The 15,557-nt window shown below is 45.4% G+C and overlaps 1 protein-coding gene across 2 annotated transcripts in view; it reads left to right on the top strand.

The window, feature by feature from the left end:
- ATCAY (ATCAY kinesin light chain interacting caytaxin) overlaps positions 1–15,557 on the top strand; it is a 336,717-nt gene that overhangs the window by 219,272 nt on the left and 101,888 nt on the right. The gene's annotated exons all lie outside the window — the stretch shown is intronic.

Here is a 15,557-nt window from a genome sequence, read left to right on the forward strand (position 1 = left end):
CGGAGATCACTCGAGCGTGCTCGGGGAGACCCGAGCAACAATGCTATTCGCTCATCACTAGTGTCTTATTGACACCTCACCATTACTAAGCTGGCTTAATGTCACCTTTCAATAGGAAGGTGACATTAACCCCTCATTACCCCGCTTGCCACCGCTACAGGGCAAGTGGGAAGAGCCAGGCAAAAGCACCAGAATTGGCGCATTTAATAGATGCACCTTTTCTGGGCAGCTGCGGGCTGCTATTTTTAGGCTGGGGTGGCATATATCAATGGCCCATTACCAGCCTGAGAATACCAACCCCCAGCTGCGAGCTTTAGCAAGGCTGGTTGTCAAAAATGTGGGGGACCCCATGCCATTTTTTAAATTATCTATTTAAATAATTTAAAAAAAAAGCACGAGGACCCCTCTATTCTTGATAACTAGCCTTGCTGAAGCTGACGCCTGGGGGCTGCAGCCCCCCGCTGTGAGTTTTGTCTGGCTGGTTATCAAAAATAGAGGGGAACCCACGCTGTATTTTTTTTAAAATTATTTATTTATAGCGCAGGAGCGGCAGATGAATACTCCCATCCACCGCTCCTGCTCTCAGTGTAATAAGCGGCTGTAAGTGTCAGATGATGGGAGTAGTTGTCCTATCAGCTGACACCAGTGATCAGAGGTAAAGTTTATACCTCCGATCACAGCTGAGCCGCGGCTCTCTGACCGGCGGGGGGATTTCCCCGCCGATCAGAAGCGGTGTTTGCCGCGCTGTCATGCATATGAAAGCATCAAACACTGTAATGCTGGTCCCCCCATTCAAGTGAATGGGTTTCGGGTCCGCTCTGCTGGATGACAGGCTGTATGGACGCACCATGCAGCCTGCCATCTAGAGGTAGCAGAGCCGAGTGTGATGTCAGATCCGGCTGTCCTTGACTTTTCTGCAGCAAATACGCTGCAAGAAAAGTCATCCTACGTATTTGCAGTGTTTTTTCACCATCCATTCAAGTCAATGGGTGAAAAACGCTGAAAAAAGCTGGAAAAGCGCTGAAAGAAGTGACATTGCTCTATGTCCAAAAAACGCAGCAAAGCACAAAATACTGATCACACAAAAAAAACAATGTGTGCGCATGAGATTTCTGAAATCTCATAAGCTTTGCTGGTACTGTAAAAAGCAGCTGAAAATTAGCATAAAAAAGCAGCAAAAAACCCCAGCAAAAACGCCCTGTGTGAACTTACCCCAATATTGTGTGTTTTTTTGTCGAATTGTCGCGTGCCTTCTAAGCATATGACCACTGTGACCAATGATCACTTTGGCCAAAAATAATATAATTATCTGGCCAGAAGAAAATAGAGACCACCAGTGCTGGTTTAAAGGAGTAAGTGTTATTTTATTGTTTTCTCACACTCTCTGACTTTAAGCAATATTATACTAGACAATTCTTTCATAATTTGTAACAGTGAGCTTGTCCAGTCATAGCGACAGAGCTGCAATATCAGGAACAACTCATGTCTTTTTTGTATGGCCAATATATTCATTTTTAGTCTGATCAGACTATAAATCCTAGAATAAAAAAATATTATAAACCAGCACTGGGTATGTGCTCACAGTCAGTATTAGGCAGTGCTTCGGATGCAGTACATGTCCGCGCGGAATCACCGTGTTAAATACATTGTACCGGTGAAATTTATCTTGCGGAGACTAGCCTTTTCTGCAAGATAAGTTGACATGCTGGGGTCTGGAAAGACGCGCCACATGTCTGTCTCCGCGGGTGAGACGCGGGCGACGGTGCACGCATAGTGGACATAAGATTCCTTGAAATCCCATCCACTATGCTGTAAAATCTGGACACTGCGGGTTGGATGCTGTGGTGGTACGCAGCGTCCAATCGGCAGCGTTTACTGACCGTGAGAACGTACCCTTAGGTGTATAATGTATGCACATTATGCATTTCTTACAAGGAAAAAAAAACACCACCATTATTCATGAATTTTTTTTATGTTTAGGTGGGTTAGAGTTTCTAACAACTGTGGGGGCTATTAAGCTGGTAAAATTATTTCTTCTAAATACAAATCTTGGTTTAGGTGGAATTAGTTCTCCCACTATTTTGTCTTCATGTAAAAAAGACCAATGTTTTTTTCAGGATTCATTGCAACAGTCTACAATCCTCTAGAGATGTTTTCAAGCCATATGGGTAGATGGCAGCTGTTCATCAAGATATAGCTGTTACTATCTGTGGGCTTCCTATAGGTTTTGGTGGCTGGCTATCTTATTACTGTCAACAAGTATAGTGATATCTAAAAAGTGTGTCAAAGAATCTTGCCCTCCTGACCAAATAAAGTAGATAGCGTCGTTAAAACATTTCCAGAGGACCAGACTTGCACCAAGATTCCCATCTGCCAGCATAACGATTCGTAAAACTGGGTGCAAATCTGGTGCCCTTCGCAGTGCCCCAATCCTGCAGGTAAAATTGATCCTTATATTTAAAATAGTTATGCGTTAAAATAAACATTATGGCTTTATTTAGAAAATTAATCTGTTCCAACTGTATTTTTAGTACATCCTTTCCCAATTTTTAGAAAAATCCCACTGTTACACATCCTTTTAGTTATTTAGGACCATGTATAAAGATGAAATGTCAAGTGTCCCCATAATATTAATAATATAATAAGATTCCACTTTAATATGTTTCAGGATTTGTAATATATGTTTTGTGTCTTTGATATAGGTAGGTAGAATTGAATCATATTTTGGTGTAATATGGCCAAAATATTTGGGTATGTTTGAGGTAAAACATTTTTTCCTGATATTATCAGAAAGCCTGGTGGGTTTTGGTCATTCTTATGAATTGGTATTCGATAACACATGGCCATAGATGAGTTTTGAATATTTATATATTTACTAGATGGTGGCCCGATTCTAACGCATCGGGTATTCTAGAATATGCATGTCCACGTAGTATATTGCACAGCCCACGTAGTATATTGCACAGCCACGTAGTATATTGCCCAACAACGTAGTATATTGCCCAGTCATGTAGTATATTGCCCAGCCACGTAGTATATTGCCCAGCCACGTAGTATATTGCCGAGTTACGTAGTATATTGCCCAGTGACGTAGTATATTGCCCAATGACATCGTATATTGCCCAGCCATTTAGTATATTGCCCAACGACGTAGTATATTCCCCAGCCACGTAGTATATTGCCCAGCCACGTAGTATATTGCCCAGTGACGTAGTATATTGCCCAGCCACATAATATATTGCCCAGTTACGTAGTATATTGCCCAGTAACGTAGTATATTCCCCAGCCACGTACTATATTGCCCAATTACATAGTATATTGCCCAGTGACGTAGTGTATTCCCCAGCCACGTAGTATATTGCCAGGTTATGTAGTATATTGCCCAGTGACGTAGTATACAGCTCAGAGCCACGTAGTATATTGCACAGCGACATAGAATACAGCACAGAGTCATGTAGTATATTGCCCAGCCACGTAGTATATTGGCCAGTCACGTAGTATATTGCCCAGCTACGTAGTATATTGCCCAGCCACGTATGTCACAGGTTAAAAAAAAAAAAAATATATACTCACCTTCCGAGGCCCCTTGTAGTCCTGTCGCCTGTGTGCGGTGCACGCTGCAGCTTCCGGTCCCAGGGTTGGTATGAGCGCAGGACCCGTGATGACGTTGTGGTCACATGACCGTGACGTCATGGCAGGTCCTTCTCGCATACCATCCTTGGCACCGGAACCTGCCGCTTGCATGGAGCGGTCACCGGAGCATCGCGAGGAGCGGGAAAGGCGGCGGAAGGTGAGTATATAATGATTTTTATTTTTTTTAAATTATTTTTAATATTAGATCTTTTTACTATTGATGCTGCATAGGCAGCATCAATAGTAAAAACTTGGTCACACAGGGTTAATAGCGGCGGTAGCGGAGTGAGTTACCCGCGGCATTACGCGGTCCGTTACCGCTGGCATTAACCCTGTGTGAGTGGTGACTGGAGGGGAGTATGGAGCGGGCGCCGGGCACTGACTGCGGGGAGTATGGAGCTGGCGCTGGGCACTGACTGCGGGGAAGTAGGGAGGGACTAATCAGACTGTGGCCGTCGCTGATTGGTCGCGGCAGCCATGACAGGCAGCTGGCGAGACCAATCAGCAACTTGGATTCCATGACACACAGAGGGCACGACCAATGAATATCCGTTACAGACAGACAGACAGACGGAAGTGACCCTTAGACAATTATATAGTAGATATTCCTGTGGTGATAAAATGTTACTTTTTTTCTCTATATCGATCAGGAATTTTAGTTCTTTTTTTATATCTTACAGTGGGATCAAAAAATATTTTTTTGTATGTTTTATTATCATTTAATAGTCGAATGGATTCAGCGTGGTATGTTTCCTGATCCAAAATAACGATCCCCCATCTATATTGGCTGGAACGTATAACAATATTTTAATTTATTTATTTATATTAAATAGATTTATTTTCATAAGGTTATTGTGATATTTTTTGGTTTTAACTTTATAAATGTCTTTAATCACCAAATTTTGAAAAGTATTAAAAGCACCTGAATATTGGTTTACTTGGCTGAATGTAGATTTTCATTTCAGATTTGTATTATTTTCATGATTAAGCTCCGTTTTTTTAAAAAGACTATTTAAAGTAACAACAAAACGGATATGTTTGTGGTTTTCAAGGAGGCCTGAGATTATGCCCTCATTACTTGGGTTCCGAGGAGCAATGGATAGGGATCGTAATTCCGTTTCTCTAGGGTGATGCTCAAGTCTGCGCATTTTCTCTCCCATCTGATGCCAGTTGCTTCAGATGGTTCAAGGACTTCTTTTCTGGCTCTGGGTCTTATCTATGATAACCCCGACCATGTTTCCCTGGTTGAGTCCAATCTACGTCAGCTGCTGCAGGGAGACCGGCCACGGCGTATTGCTCCGAGTTCCATAGGTGGTCTGCGGATACTAGGTAAAATGACCCCGCACTCTGTAATTAGTTCTGTCAGGGACTTTCTGAGAGGGTAAAGGATGCCTTGGCTCTGTATGAGACTCTGGATTCCCTAGAGGCTGCCATGTCTCTAGCTATCCAAGTGGACCACCATCAAGTCAGAGACATAAAGAAACACATATATTTTGGAGGGTTCAGGGGTCAATGGAACGTAGGGCTGAGTCTACCGTGGAACCCATGTAACTGGTGGGGACTTTTTACCAATCCTCCTGTAGTCCGAGGCAAGGTGGAGAAAGTACTGTTCAAGACACTGCTTTGGCACCGGTTTAGCCAGGGCTAATACCCAGTCCCTGCCGAATAGCTTTTTGATTTTGAGGATGTGTTCGAGGAACTGGGGTGTCAGGAACTTACTCCTCATCGTCCTTAAGATTGCAGCATTAATTTAATTTCTGGGGCCAAATTGGTTAAGAACAAATTGTATAATATTTCAGGTCTGGAAAGGCAGGCCGTGTAGGACTATATCGCAGAAAGTCAGGCTAAGGGCCATATCAGATCTTCCTCGTCTCTTGTTGCAGCAGGGTTTCTCTTTGTTAAAAAAAGAAGGGGGTTACACCCCTGCCTAGATTTCTGTTAACTAAACTGGATCAGAGTTCGGGAGCACCCCTCTTCCCTGGAGGGCTAACTCAGGAGATAAGGCAAGGGTGGAGGCCCGGCATCTTCACCTTCAGAAGTATCCCGGGGGGTAGGATGAGCTAGAATAACCCCTAGCGTTAGTAACAGGGAAGGAGCCACACAGATGTCATGACAGCAGGCTTTCTTTGCTGTCATGGCAAAAGTTAATCAGTTCAGTTGATCTCCCGAAGCTCTCCATCCTAAATTGCCTCAACTGTTCTGTATTAGACAATCCCCTCTGCTATATATGCTCACCGCTGGCACTCAGGAGTTTCCAGTGATAGTTCTACTTCCTGGTTTGGTGGTAAAGGAGAGAGTTCAGTGTTTAGAGTTGGCAGTTTAAGACTTTTTCTGGAAATTGCTGGGTGGCGTTTTTCCTTATCCTCTCACATTTGTTTTCCCCCCTACTTATACCTCATCTGTTTCCCTCTCTGTTGTTTTGTGAGTTTTATTGCATGATAGTAGTTTTTTTTACCCCTGTCTGATAAGCATGTCCGTCTGGTTAGTTTTCCTATACACTTAAGCCCTTCACCTCTCTGGGTAGGGGAGGGATCAGATAAGGGTTAAGTTGAGAGCATAGATAGTTATGAGAACCAGGCATCCTCATCTTCAGGAGTAATCTGAGGGGACAGGTATAGACTAGGATGCCTTTAGTTTAATGGATTGTGTAGGTGCCCACAGTCTCTTGTCACTACGTGGCATTTATACATCAGATGTCAAAAGTAGAAAGTAAGTCTATATTTACACTGAACACATTAAAGCCGACAGGTCTAAACAGCAAAATAGAATTATTTGTGTTTGGAATTAAAAAGAGAATTAACTATCATATACAAAACCTTTCAAACAATGAACACTGATTGTCACCTATAAAAGAATTGTCATTACCCCTGGCGCGGAATCCCTGATGAAAGAGGATGGTTCCTCTGAAACTCATAGGATCAAGCCATGCTCTTTTTTGCCTAAAGAAAAGCTCACTGTCACGACTCTGTTTTTTGGTGTCCCGGGACCAGGGGCTCCTTCCCTGTCCCTAATGCTAGGGGCGCCCTAGCTCGCTGTGTTCCCTGGATTACTTCTGAAGGTGAAGACGCTGGGGCCACATACTTTGCCTTAGCTTCTGAATCCACCCTCAGTCTGTACCCTTCCCCCACACAGCGAAGAGGGCAGTAGTAGGATACCGTAATACACCAACCAGACTAACAAGGTAAAATTAAAAGGAAAATAACAATCATACAAATATACACACGTAAACAACAGGGGTAAACACCGGGGAGTGGAGGATGGGGTTAAACCAAAGTAGGAGAAGAAAGGGAATTATCACACACTCAAAACCTAGCAACAGTCACAGAAAAATACACCAAATGCCTTCTCCAATAACAACCACCAACAACCTCCAGTCATGCAGCTTAAGCTACTCTGACAATGAGTGCTAGCGACGACCAAGTTTATATAGGAGATGGGAGTGGCTAACGGTGCACAGCTGAGCTTTAATGCAGAAAAGCTTCCAAGAGCTCTCTACTTAGCAGATTATTCCCTGCATTGCTAAAATAAATTTACACAGTTTAATATGAAGGTGAAGTGCTTCTAATCAGTGCAAGAGTAGGAGAAATCAGACGATGTGGTCTTCTGGCTCCTCTCTGTTGCTGTAAAGCCGTGAATCCCACAGCCAGTGATGTCGTATTGCTCCCAGAGCAGCATTTTTTTTTTCACAGTGCCTCAGCAAGCATTACCGGCAGGAATGCTGCAGAGACCACTTTCAGCTAAGCTCCAAAGACAGGAAGAATCATCTCTTTTATCATTCTTTCTGACCGCGAGCAAGAATAGGCGACTTTGCATGCCATCGGTGCAGTGGGAAAGCCATCCAAATAGGTAGGCTTTCACTACCTGACAGCTACCATATGTGTAGCGCCGGCATCCCTGCACACTTCTCCTCTTCCCCGGCAGGTATGCCAACTTACTGAACACCGCAGCTCCCAATCCCTTACTTCCTTCACCTTCCTCTGAGGCTAGCCCAGGATCTACACATGTCATGCAGATCCCCAAGCACTGTACTTAGGGCACATGCGCTCCCTCTTTCTAAAAGGTGCCATCTTAAAATGTCCCCAGTCAATGGCTGGGAGATGCTTATTAGTCAAGGCATCTCCACCTTCATGGAGGTGCCTGTGCATCATTCTTAGTCTGTTCCCAGCATGCTTGCTAATTCTCAGGTCCCTGCCATTATTACCCGCTAGTTCCACTATTGTCTTCCCATCCCTAACTTTTCCTGCTGGTTCTTGCCTTTTTCCTGTCACTCCTTGCCAGTACCTGTCTTGTCAGTCTGTATTTCAGCTGGGCTGGAACCACCTGCATCTGCTGTGCCAGTCTGTATATCAGCCGGACCTGCCTGCACCGGCCGTGTCAGTATGTATATCAGCCAGACCCGCCTGAACCTGCCATGCCAGTCTGTATCTCAGCCAGTTTGCCAACACCTGCCATGCCAGCCTATATCAGCTGTACTCTGCTACCGGACTGTTCCAGCTAACTGTTCCTGGGGAGTTTGCTTTCGTGCATCCTAATTCTGTCCTGGAGTAACACCTGGTGTCCACCGGGAGCCAAGTCTAAGGCCGGGTTCACATTAGCATTCGGGGGCTTTGCGGAGGGCTGAGTACTTCCTCCACTAAACCCTGCCTACTTCCACATACTTCTGCATGCTTCCTGCGTACCTATCTTTGATATTGGGTATGCAGGACATGCGGATGAATGCGAATGTATGCAGATGCATCGTTTTGACGGGACCACCATCCACACAAAACGCAACTTGTTGCGCTCCCGTGCGGTTGGCAGGTGCGTCAAAACAAGGCATCCCCATGCATCCGCATGTCCTGCATACCCAATGTTAAAGATAGGTACACAGGACGCATGCAGAAGTATGCGGAAGTAGGCGGGGCTTAGCGAAGAACATACGCAGCCCTCCGCAAAGCCCCCGAACGCTAATGTGAACTTAGCATAACCCCACCATCAGGGGCTCTAGTGATGAGTCAGGTGCTATCCTAGTCACACCCCTCCAGGCTCTCCTCTGACCACGGCACAGTGGTTCCACCACTTACGTTACAGTTTGCACAGGTCATACAGTCCCCTGGCTCTCAGGCTTCTCCTGCCAGAAACACCTGTAAGATAAAATCCTTCCCCAGAATCCATGCAAGTTGACCAGATGAACATGGTCAAGCATTGTCAGGAGGCCCATCGTGCCGGGAGAAGGTGATTTTATTGTGGCAGTTCTGAGCATGAAATCCGCTCCTGCCCAGAGAAATTGTGACACTCCAGAGCCTAGGGTCTGTTGGAGAGGCCACTTTGTTGTGAATTCTGTTCTCGAGCTCCCTCCTGTGGTTGTGAATGGTACTTCGGCGAGTTCTGTTCATGGACTCCCTCTGGTGGCTGTGAGTGGAGCTGCTGGTTCTGAGATTTCTTCTCCAGCTGATCTCGTTCAGGCCTTGGCTGGCTGCTCTATTTAACTCCACTCAGATCGTTACTTGATGCCAGCTGTCAATGTCCTAGTACTGGTTCAGTCCTCTTGGATCTTTCAGATGACCTGTCTACTTCAGCAACAGCTAAGTCCCTGCTAGCTTATTTGTTACCACTGTTTTTTGTCCAGCTTGCTATCATGATTTTGTTCTGTTAGCTGGAAGCTCTGGGATGCAGAGTGGCACCACCGCGCCATGAGTCGGTGCGGTGGTTTCTTTTGCACACTCTGTGTGGTTTTTTGTTAGTTTTTATGCTGACCGCAAATATACCTTTTCTATCCTCAGTCTGTTTAGTTAAGTCTGGCCTCCTATGCTGAAACCTATTTCATTCCTGTGTTTGTGACTTCCATCTTAACTCACAGTCAATATATGTGGGGGCTGCCTATTTCTTTGGGGAATTTCTCTGAGGCAAGGTAGGCTGTATTTTCTGTCTTTAGGGGTAGTTAGCTCTTAGGCTGTGAAGAGGCGTCTAGGCAGAGTCAGGAACGCTCCACAGCTATTTCTAGTTGTTGTTTGATAGTATTAGGGGCTGCGGTCAGCAGAGCTCCCACTTCCCAGAGCTCGTCCTGTATTACTAGTTTGCTCATCTGGTCATTTCTAGTGCTCCTAACCACAAGTTCAATCATAACACCACTCTATGCAAGAATCACTCTTCTCCGTCGCTGACACTGACAGTATCTGTTTCCTGTGGCAACATTCATTTTATTGAGTCAGCTTACCTGGATTATGGTTCCCCAGGTAATCTCATTCAACAGGCTATTGTGAAGCGGTATCAAATCCTGATCCAGTGTCTACAAGATCCGTTGATGGTTTCTTATTTCTTTGGTGGATGAAAAAACCTCTTTCCGAGACCATTCTTTTCGTTACCGCGCCTGTGCAACTTTTCACTTGAACCCCTGATGGTAGGAATACGCTTGGCTCCCGATAAACACCAGCTGTTACTCCAGCACAGACCATGGACTGAAGGCAGTTCATCCTGAAGGGACTGGTAGCTGGAACAGCCCGGAGGGGAAGGACAGCAGATGCAAGCAGGCACTGAAGGAACACAAGAACCACGGATACAGAAGGGTATCAGATTAGCACTGGCGGGTGTGGGCTGGACCAGCTGGCATACAGATGAGCACTGGCGGGTGCGGGCTGGATTGGCTGGTATACAGATGAGCACAAGCAAGTGTGGGTTGGACCGGCTGGTATATAGATGAGCACTAGCGGGTGCGGGCTAGACTGGTTGGTATACAGATGAGCACTGGCAGGTGCGGGCTGGACCGACTGGTATACAGATGAGCAAACACAGGTGGGAACTGGACCACTGTAACTCAGATAGACAAGCAAGGTGAGCAGAGAGTGGTACTGGACAGGTAGAGAGACTGGCTGGTACTGGGGACCCGACAACTAGCAAGCATGTAAGCGCTAACTAACCACATTGCTCAGGCACCTCCATGCTGGAGGAGGTGTCTTAAATAACAGGTGTCCCCCAGCTATAGGCAAGGGACATTTTAGGATGGTGCATGTGACTCCTTTAAGAAAGAGGGAGCACATATGCCCTAGGCACAGTGCCCAGGGATCTGCGTGCTGTGCACGCACCCTGGGCAGCTGCCAGCAAGGAGGAAGGAGAACATGTGGCGATAAGTGAGCTGGCGTCCCTGCGGGGGAAAAGGGGTAGTGTGCAGGGACTCCAGCACTACAGTACCCCCATTTGTTCACCCTCTTCTTCAAGCTCACAAGAAAACTCTCAAGGAGGAGAGGAGTATGGATGTTCTCCAAACCCCTTCAAATCCACACAAAAAAGTTTTTTTCTCTTACCCTCTTGGTAGCTAGAATGTTCTCTACCTCGAAAACATCTTCAATGTTGATTGGGGCAGGATTGCTGCCAGGGTCTTTGAAAAAAGGATTAAGGACGACAAGCTTGAGGAGAGACACATGAAAGCAATTGGGGATCTGTAAAGAGGCGGGAGTCTGAGCTTGTAGGCCACAGGATTAATCTGCTTTAAAACCTCAAAGGGACCGATGAAGCGAGGGCCCATTTTATACGAAGGTACCTTGACATACACTGTGTGCAGAATTATTTGGCAAGTTATATTTAAGAGGATTATTTTTATTATTGATCAACAACTATATTCTCAATCAACCCAAAAGACTCATAAATATCAAAGCCTAATATTTTTGGAAGTTGGAGTGTTTTTTTTTTTTAGATTTGGCTATCTTTGAAGGATATCTGTTTGTGCAGGTAACTATTACTGTGCAGAATTATTAGGCAACTTAATAAAAACCAAATGTATTCCCATCTCACTTGTTTTATTTTCACCAGGTAAACGAATATAACTGCAGAAAATTTAGAAATAAACATTTCTGACATGCAAAAACCAAACGCCAAAAAATTAGTGACCAATATAGCCACCTTTCTTTATGATGACACTCAACAGTCTTCCATCCATAGATTTTGGCAGTTGCTTGATCTGTTTACGATCAACATTGCGTGCAGCAGCCACCACAGCCTCCCATTGTTCCGAGAGGTGTACTGTTTTCCCTCCCTGTAGATCTCACATTTTATGAGGGACCACAGGTTCTCTATGGGGTTGACATCAGGTGAACAAGAGGGCCATGTCATTATTTTTTCTTCTTTGAGACCTTTACTGGCCAGCCACGATGTGGAGTAGTTGTAGGCATGTGATGGAGCATTGTCCTGCATGAAAATCATGTTTTTCTTGAACGATACTGACTTCTTCCTGTACCACTATTTGAAGAAGTTGTCTTCCAGAAACTGGCAGTAGGTCTGGGAGTTGAGCTTCACTCCATCCTCAACCCGAAAAGGTCCCACAAGTTCATCTTTGATGATACCAGCCCATACCAGTATCCCACCTCCATCTTGCTGGTGTCTGAGTCGAAGTGGAGCTCTCTGCCCTTTACTGATCCAGCCTCTGACCCATCCATCTGGTCCATCATGAGTCACTCTCATTACATCAGTCTATAAAACCTTTGAAAAGTCAGTCTTAAGATATTTCTTGGCCCAGTCTTGACGTTTTATCTTATGTTTCTTGTTCAAATGTGGTCGTTTTTCAGTCTTCCTTACCTTGGCCATGTCCCTGAGTATCGCACACCTTGTGCTTTTTGTTACTCCAGTAACATTGCAGCTCTGAAATATGGCAAAACTGGTGGCAAATGGCATCTTGGCAGCTTCACGCCTGATTTTCCTCAATTCATGGGCAGTTATTTTGCGCCTTTTATGCCCAATATGCTTGTTGCGACCCTGTTGGCAATTTGCCATGAAACGCTTGATTGTTCGGTGATCACGCTTCAAAAGTTTGGCAATTTCAAGACGGCTGCATCCCTCTGCAAGACATCTCACAATTTTGGACTTTTCAGAGTCCGTCTAATCTCTCTTCTGACCCATTTTGCCAAAGGAAAGGAAGTTGCCTAATAATTAAGCACACCTTATATAGGGTTTTGATGTCATTAGACAACACCCCTCCTCATTACAGAGATGCACATCACCTGATTTATTTAATTGGTAGTTGGCTCTCAAGCCTGAACAGCTTGGAGTAGGACAACATGTATTAACAGTATCGTGATCAAAATACAACTTGCCTAATAATTCTGCACACAGTGTACATGGACGACAGAAAGACCTTGTCCCCAGAACTATACAGGGCTGGATTCAGACGTCTCTTGTCTGTATGTCTTTTCATCCGCTCAGAGGACTTCAATAAGGGAGACTCGTTGTCCTCACAGATTTTAGAAAAACTCTTGAAAATGGATTCAGCAGCAGGAATGTTGGAGGTGGTATAGACAGGGAAAGGGATATTGGGATGTTAACCGTAGACCACAAAAAACGAAGATTTGACAGAGGATTAGCTCACATGGTTATTGTATGAGTATTCGGCCCAAGGCAGTAGTTTGGCTTAGTCACTGTGTTGGGCATTGACGAAGTGCTGGAGGACTTTAGCCAGATTATGATTGTCTACCTTAGAAGACGTCCGCAGCTTCTGATTGGTCGCGTAGCGGTCGCGTGACCGCTACGCGACCAATCACAAAGCAGTGACGTCTTCTAAGGTATTTCAAGCGCTTAAAAGACCTTAGGTGACGTCACTGCTTTGTGATTGGTCGCGTAGCGGTCACGCGACCGCTACAGACCAATCAGAGCGCCGTGACGTCATCTAAGGCCCTTCAAGCGCGCATTTTTAGGTACAACGGCTCCCGGTTACGGCGGTAAAGTCCAGGCTGCGTCGGAGAGGTGAGTATATCCCTATTTTTTATTTTTATTCTTTCTTTTACACATTGATATTAATCCCGATACCGATTCCCGATACCACAAAAGTATCGGATCTCGGTATCGGAATTCCGATACCCGCAAGTATCGGCCGATACCCGATACTTGTGGTATCGGCCGATACCCGATACTTGTGGTATCGGAATGCTCAACACTAGCAGTCAGTGGTCTTGCACGCACACGAAACTCCTCGCCGGAGGTGCCAGCATTCTAGGGGCTTATTTCGGCCAGGTCCCTGAACACACACATACAAGACCACACTGGCGCAAAATACATAAATGAAAGCAATACTAGCGCATGGCGTGCGGCCATGCGAGCCTTATATAGCTGCAGCAAGTAAAAGACCTTCCCAGAAGGACCAATGGGAGGCTGCCATACCTCAGCATGTGACCCTAAATCTCCACTGAGAGATCTTGCCCTGGGCATGCTCAGTGTGTGCCAAGCAGGACTTAGTCCTAGCACCTACAGTACCTTCCTGAAAGGACCAATGGACTTAGCTGCAGTATCTGACCATGTGACCCTCGATCTCCACTGAGAGATCTTACTCAGGGCATGCTCAGAACGAGAAGAGCAGGGCTTAGACCCAGAAGCGTCTGCTCGCCGCTGCCCAGCACTGACTTCAATGGCAGAAGCAGGAAAAGCAGCAGCAACTCTTTGTACACAGTGGGACTGAGCTAGACGCTGGGACCGACGTCTCCGCTGAGCAGGCTCCACTGCGGCAGGAGAAGAATGGGAGACGGCAGCGGAGATGGCCGGAGATTCCCCCTGTGCAGAGGCGGGAACTCGACCCCTAACAGGGGGTGCATTATCTTACTGTGGGGGTGCAATATATAACTATGGGGGTTCATTATACTGCTACGGGAGTGCACCATACCATTATGGGGTGCATTATACCCCTATGGGGGTTCATTAAACTATTATGGGGTGCATTATACTCCTTGGGCGTACATTATACTACTATGGGGTGCATTATACTGCTAAGGGGGTGCATTATCCTACTATGGGGGTGTAATATATGACTATGGGGGTGCATTATACTACTATGGGGGAGCATTATACTACTATGGGGGTGAATTATACTACTATGAGGGTGCATTATACTGCTAAAGGGGTGCATTATCCTACTGTGAGGGTGAATTATACTACTATGGGGGTGCATTATGCGCCTATGGGGGTGCATTATGTTCCTATGGGATGAATTATTCTAATATAGTTGTGTATTATACTACTAGGGGGCTGAATTATACTGCTCTGGGGGTGCATTATCCTACTATGGGGGTGCAATATATGAATATGGGGGTGCATTATACTGCTGTGGGGTTGCACTATACTACTATGGGGGTCTATTATACTGATATGGGAGTGCATTATACTCCTATGGTGGTGCATTATGCTTATATGGGGGTGCATTATACTGCTATGGGGGTGCATTATACTGCTATGGGGTTCATTATACTACTATAGGGGTGCATTATACTGCTATGGGGTGCATTATCCTACCATGGGGTGTAATATATGACTATGGGGGTTCATTATGCTGCTATGGGAGTGCACTATACTATTATGGAGGTGCATTATAGTATTATGGGGCTGGGTTATACTGCTATAGGGGTTCATTGTACTGCTATGGGAGTGCACTATACAATTATGGGGGTGCATTATACTACTATGGGGCTGGGTTATACTGCTAAAGGGGTGCCTTATACTACTATGAGGGTGCCTTATACTATTATGGGGTGCATTATACTCCTATGGGGGTGTCTTATACTACTGTGGGGCTGAATTATACTGCTATGGAGGTGCATTATCCTACTATGGGGGTGCAATATATGACTATGGGGGTGCATTATACTGCTCTGGGGTTGCATTTTACTACTATGGGGGTGCATTATACTGCTAAGGGAGTGCATTATACCCCTATGATGTTGCATTATACTACTATGGGGGTGCATTATACTACTATGGGGTTGCATTACACCCCTATGGGTGTGCATTATACAGCTATGGGAGTGCCTTATACTACTTTGGAGGTGCATTATACTGTTATGGGGTGCATTATAGTCCTATGGGAGAGCATTGTACTCCTTTGCGGGTGCATTAAGCTACTATGAGGGTGCATTATACTACCATGGAGGAGCATTATACTGCTATGGGTGTGCATTATACTACTTTGGGGGTGC

Source organism: Ranitomeya variabilis, chromosome 1, assembly GCF_051348905.1.
Source record: "Ranitomeya variabilis isolate aRanVar5 chromosome 1, aRanVar5.hap1, whole genome shotgun sequence".
Lineage (NCBI taxonomy): Eukaryota > Metazoa > Chordata > Amphibia > Anura > Dendrobatidae > Ranitomeya > Ranitomeya variabilis.